Genomic DNA, 6,159 nt, shown 5'->3' with positions numbered 1-6,159 from the left:
TGTCCTGGAGGCTCCTATGGCAGTATGGGGTCCTTGGCGTCACTGGTGCCACAAGCCAACCCCTTATCCTGCTACCCACAGAGGGGAAGCCAAGCCAAGCCAAGCCAAGCCGTCAAGAACTGGAACCCCACCTCTAGAAGGAAAGGCAGCTGCCCTGTTGTGTGAAGTGGATTGATCCCTGTCCCTGCCCCACAGAGGGGCAAAAGGAAGCAGAAACCCCATTGCTATTCAGGTTTCAGAGTAGCAGCCGTCTTAGTCTGTATTCGTAAAAAGAAAAGGAGTACTTGTGGCACCTTAGAGACTAACAAATTTATTTGAGCATAAGCTTTCGTGAGCTATAGATGCATCCGATGAAGTGAGCTGTAGCTCACAAAAGCTTATGCTCAAATAAATTTGTTAGTCTCTAAGGTGCCACGGGTACTCCTTTTCTCATTGCTATTCACTCTGCAAGTCACCTCTACTGCTCTGCGGGGGGGGAGGAGGGCAGGGGGGAATGTGGGGCTGCACTGGGGACAGGAGGGTGAAGGCAGGGCGGAATGTGGGGGCAGGTAATCAGGGGAGTTCACATGGGGAAGGGAAGAGGGGTTGGGGGAGGGGACTGCAGTATGATGAAGGTCAGTGGGGTGCAGGGAGCTGCACAGAAGGGCAGGGACCTAGGGTGCGATGGGGTCTGTGGGGGAAAGAGTAGTGGGTACCCGGTGCTGGGCCCGGGGGGGCTCTGTGGGGGGGCGGTCCCGGGCGCTGAGGGGCCTCCGGGGGGGCGGTGCTGCGCGCTGGACTCGGGGGGGCGGGGCCGGGCGCTGGCCCGGCGGGGGTTGGGGGGAGGTGCCGGGCGCTGGGCGGGGGCGGCTCAGGTGGGCGGGGCCGGGCGCTGGGCTGGGGGGGCTCAGGGGGGCGGGGCCGGGCGCTTGGCTCGGGGGGCGGGGCCGGGGAGGGGCTCTGGGCGCGGGGCTGGCGGGGGCTTGGGGGGGAGGGTTCGGGGGGGCGGGGCCGGGCGCTTGGCTCGGGGGGCGGGGCCGGGGGTCTCGGGGAGGTCGGGGGGCGGGGCTGGACGCTGGGCTCGGGCGGGGCCGGGGCCGGGGGGCCGGGGGAGGGGCCGGCGGGGGCGGGGCCGGGCGCTGGGCTCGGCGGGGGCGGTGCAGGTGGCGGCCGGAGGGGGCAGAGCCGGCCCCGGAGCCGAGTCGGGAGCAGCCGCCGCGGAGCGAAGCGGAAGCCGGAGCCGGAGCCGGAGCCGGAGCCGCCCGGCGCGGCCGCAGGTAGGAGCGGGCCGGGCCGGGCCGGGCCGGGCCGGGCCGGGTTTGGTTTAGCTCCAGCTCCGGGGCGCCGCCCCCGACGCTCGCTCCGGCCGCCCGCGCGGGCCGGGCCGGGAGACCCCGGGGGGGGCGGAGCGGGGCCTGCGGGCAGCGCGCGGCCGGGCCGGGCCCGGGGCTGCGGCGCGGACGGGGACGGGGACGGGGACGGAGGCGGGCGGACGCTGGCGGGCTGCCCTTGAGAGAGACCGGCCGGCAGCCAGGCAGCCGGTGACAGGCTGGCGCCGCCAGGCCGTTGGGTGACGCCGAGGCGCAGACTGACCGTCACCGGCCTGGGTCTCCCTGAGGAAGGGGAGGCAGGAGGAGCCCGTGGGGCGCAGGTCCCCGCGGCAGGGGGTGGGGGCCCCCCGCTGCCCCCCTCCGCTGTGGCTGCTGCTTCCCCGCCTGCACCTTGGGCCGTGAATGCGGCCGCTGGGTTGCTTTGGCTCCGGCTCCCCGGTTGTTGGGGCGGGGCCGTAAACCTGGCGAAAGGAGCAGGGCGTTTCCCTCCCAGACGTAGGGTGAGGACATCCCCATGTGCTGCTCTCTCCCCTCCTAAATCCTCGAGGGACCCTCCTTGCGGAAGGGAACGCCGGTCCCAGAGCCATCAGAACGGCCAGAGAGGGTCCGAGCAAGGGTCCGTCTAGCCCAGTGTCCGCTCTGCCAACTGCGCCAGTGCCGGCTGCCCAGAGCCAAGGAACATATCAGGGAATCCTCCCCTGTGGCCCGTTCCCCGCTCCGGCAAACAGAGGCTAGGGACACCGTCCCGGCCCAGCCTGGCTAACAGCCATCCATGGACCTGCCCTCCATGAACTTCCATCGTTCCTTTCTGAACCCGGTTATAGTCTTGGCCTTCACAACATCCTCTGGCAAGGAGTTCCACAGACCGACCCTGCGTTTGTGCAAAAATACTTCCTTTTCTTTGTTCTAAACCTGATGTCTGTTAATTTCATTGGGTGACCCCTAGTCCTTGTGTTATGACAAGGAGTAAATAACACTTCCTTATTTACTCTCGCCACCCCAGTTGTGATTTTATAGACCTTGATCATATCCACCCTTAGTCCTCTTTTTTCCAAGCCAAGAAGTCCCAGTCTTATTAATCTCTCCTCATACGGAAGCCGTTCCATACCCCTAATAATTTTTGCTGCCCTTTTCTGAACTGTTTCAAATTCCAATAGATTTTTTTTTTGAGTTGGGACACATCTGCACGCAGTATTCAAGATGTGGGTGTACCCTGGATTTATAGAGAGGCCAGGGTTGTGCGTGATCTCTCTCGTCATTGGGGGGGGGTCCCCATTCTTAACTGGCACTGTGCTGTCATCAGCCTGGCACTCTAGTTCTGCCTCTGTGCTGCTCAATGAAGTTGGTGCAGACCTTGGGTTCAGTTGTTTTTGTCTCGTGCTGTAGTTCAAAGCGCTGCATGAAAGTCTGGTCCTGGTGATTGCATTCCAGATAGTAGTTGATTTGGCTAGAGCCGGGGGTGTCTAGTGCAGGAAAGCCACTCCCACCAGCTGTGTCTAATTGAGCAGTTTGGGAACAAACCAGCTTCCACTGTTTTGCTAGCTCTGGCGATAGTGCTAGGGTAAGGCCTTGCTTCCACGTAGACAGTGGAGACCCCAGTGCAGCTGAAATAGGACACCTGCTACCTCCTCCCCCCCCCCTCCCCCCCCGTGTGGCTGAGGTTTTGCCAGTATGACAGTGCTTTTACCCATATAGCTTATTCCCATATGGGATAGACAATACGCTATATCGGTACAAGGCACCTTTATACTGGTATAACTGCATCCACAGCAGTGATTGTGCTGGTACACCTATATCAGTAACAAATCACCCCCCAGCCCACATAGATATGCTGGTACAAAACCTGTGGTTGGCCAGATGTAAGAGAGGGCAAGAGTGTGTGTGGCTGCAGTGTTGTACAATGGGGCGCTGACTTAGTCAGGGGCTCTAGGCCTGACTGTAATATGCATAGATAATAATATTTTCAACCTGCTTGAAGCAAAATTATGCAACATGGTGGTAAAAAGACTTGTGCTTTCTCTGCATCAGAGCTAATGCCATGATAGGAAATCACCTGAAGAACCCTAGCATAGGAAGACAAGGAGGGCAGGAGATCTTGCAGGGTGGGTGAGTCAGTGACAGGGCAGAGGAGATGCCAGCCATGGAGGACAATTTGAACAAGTAAAAAGAAATGGAATGTTTTGTGTTGTCAAAGCCCTGACCCTGTAATCGGACCTGTTTGGAGTCCCATAGACTTCACCAGGACTACGTGCAGGTGAATGGGTCTGTCTGCTCAGGTCCAGTTGTGGGATCAGTTATAGGATCAGGGCCTAATTGTATGGTTCTGAAATGCACGCCCCCAGGTTGCATTGCCCAGAAATCAAAGTGAAACCAACATCTTGGTTTTAGAGTTGTTTTGTACCTGCCCTTTGAAGAGGGGATTTCTTCAAACACCTGCTTCACATGAGCCAGGATGGGGTGGGGAGGAAGTGTTAAAGTCGACCATGAGAGGTAAGAGCTTTGTAAATATTTTGGTCATTGTGAAACTCAGTGTCACTAAACCCGACATTAAAAACCCCCGAACCTTGGGTGCAGGCCGTAGGTAGTTTTTGCAGTGTCAGTACCAGGGCCTTACTGCCGGCAGTGTGTGTGTGTGTGTGTGTGTGGTGAGAGCAGAGACAAACTACTTAATTCAGTTCTCAAGTTGTCTCTTCCAGTGAAATTCACATCCTGTCTCACAGAGCCGGCATAACCTCTGTTCTTATCCTAGGTAAGCCCTATGGAGTGTGAAAGACAGGTCTCATGTGGCCATCACTCAGTGTCCTTTCTAGAGTGACATCCATACCATGCTTGGGGTATAGTCTGAAATGTTGGACTTCTCGCTCTTCCCCACAACACTATCCACTCCCCCAACCGACTTCAGTGCAGACAAGGTGCCTTGACCTGGGAACGATAGGCCAGTTAGGATTGACTGGTATGGTAGAGGGCCTGTCCTGGAGGTGACTGTGAGGATGATGGTGAGAGTTCAGCCTGCTGTCTTGCTCCAGGTACAGTTTGCATTCCCTGTTGTACAGCGTGAGAGAGTGGATTTCCCCTCCTCAGCTTAAACCTCTAGGGCATGTTGCTATAGGCTTTATTATATATTATTTGTATTGTCATAGCACCCAGGAGACCTACTCATGGACCAGCACCCCACTGTGCTAGGCACTATACAAACAGTACAAACAAGATGGTAGCATGATACTACTTGGTACCTCCCCCATATGTGTCTCTTCGTATGTAGGTGTTTCGTTTCCTAGCCTTGTGTGTCATCCTGGGAACTGGGCTGAGAACAGTTGAAAAGCTGAAATCCAAACAACTGAAGAAAGGGTAATTTTCATTTTTTTAATGAGGCAAAGGGACTTTTGGTAGCTTTTGTCTTCTCTATTTGGTTTTTAACATTACCATTTTGTTTCAGAATCAGTAATGGTTGATAGTGACACTGCAGAAAAACCTGCAAGGCTTAGGGACAGGGACTGTTTGTAAATGGCTTCTGGCTGTGGAAGGAAGATCTGATACTCGTGTAGCACTTCACACCCTCCCAATGTGGGGCAGTCACAAACAAGGCCTGGTAGACACTCCCTGTTGCAGCAGTTCAACTCCACACACACTCACACCCTCCCGTGCAGTCGTGATTTACACTGGTGCAATGTGGCTTGCACCAGGGCAGCTTACTCCAGTTTCAGACTGATAGGCAGCAAGGTGCGAATTGAGTTGGCAGTGATGCAAATTCACCAGTGGTGGATGTTCCAGTGTAGACAGGCCATCACTAGCCACCTCCCTGCTCCATGACTGCCCCTGTGTTACTGATGAGGCAGAAGAGGCCTTACCCAGGGAATTATTGACAGTCTGGGAGTAGAATTTGGGATTTTTTGGGTGCTGGGTTTCTGCCCAGACCACTAGACGTACTGCTTGGAACCCAAGGGGCATGAGCAGCAGGGTAGATTACCTAGGTCTAATCTGTAGAAACTGTACTCATCTGGTTGGTTCCCAGTCTGGTAGCTCTCAGGGTTGCGCAGGCTAAATCTAGACTCTGGCCCCTTTCGAGGCTGGAGGTCTCGCTTAGTGCCAATGCCAGCCCTGTACCAAGCTGTGGGTTGGGCAGAGCTGTGCAGCACTGGCTGCCCCTTACAGGGTTCTGCCCCATGTTGCATGTTGTGGAATGTGTTTAGAGCAGGCAGGAATCTGCGGGATCTTATTTCATTCACCGCACTGCCCTGGGAGCCGAGCTGGGGGCTGCTCGGGGGCTTGTGGGTAGCAATACACCAGCTCCAGCCTGTTGGTCTGTTTGCAACTGTGCCTACTAGCCAGGCTGCAGTGCCTCTACTGTATTATGAGCTCTCTTGGCTTGCGCTGTGCGTGGTGTCTTGGGAGTTAAACCCAGGTTCTGGGAACACCCCAGGGGTCAGTAACCAAGCCCAGCTGAAGGCCCCAAAGTTAGGATATTTTTTCTTTGCAGTAGCACTTGCTGCATGCCACACCTTTCCAAACATGTAAAGACGGCCTCTGCTCCAAGGGACTCGCAGCTGAATGACAAAGGTCGGTGGAGGCGAGGCAGAGGCAGGCAGTCTGCGTACAGCTCATACACAGATCCAGGAGATTCACTATCGCAGCAGGGCAGAGGTGTCTTTAAGAGGGACTGAAATGTGGACAGGCTGTGGCCCTGCAGAGGAGTTCAGGGTGGTTCATTGTTGCCTGGGGGCCATCTGGGTAAGGACTGGGAGAGTCTGGTGACAAAGCTGGCTGCCTTAGCAGAGTACAGTGGCAAAGATAAGCTGCTCTCTAGTTTAAAAGCAAAGTTTCAGAGACTTTGGGGGTTTTTTTTTGTTTG

Source organism: Dermochelys coriacea, chromosome 27 (genome assembly GCF_009764565.3).
Source record: "Dermochelys coriacea isolate rDerCor1 chromosome 27, rDerCor1.pri.v4, whole genome shotgun sequence".
Classification (NCBI taxonomy): domain Eukaryota; kingdom Metazoa; phylum Chordata; order Testudines; family Dermochelyidae; genus Dermochelys; species Dermochelys coriacea.
This window is presented reverse-complemented; position numbering follows the sequence as displayed.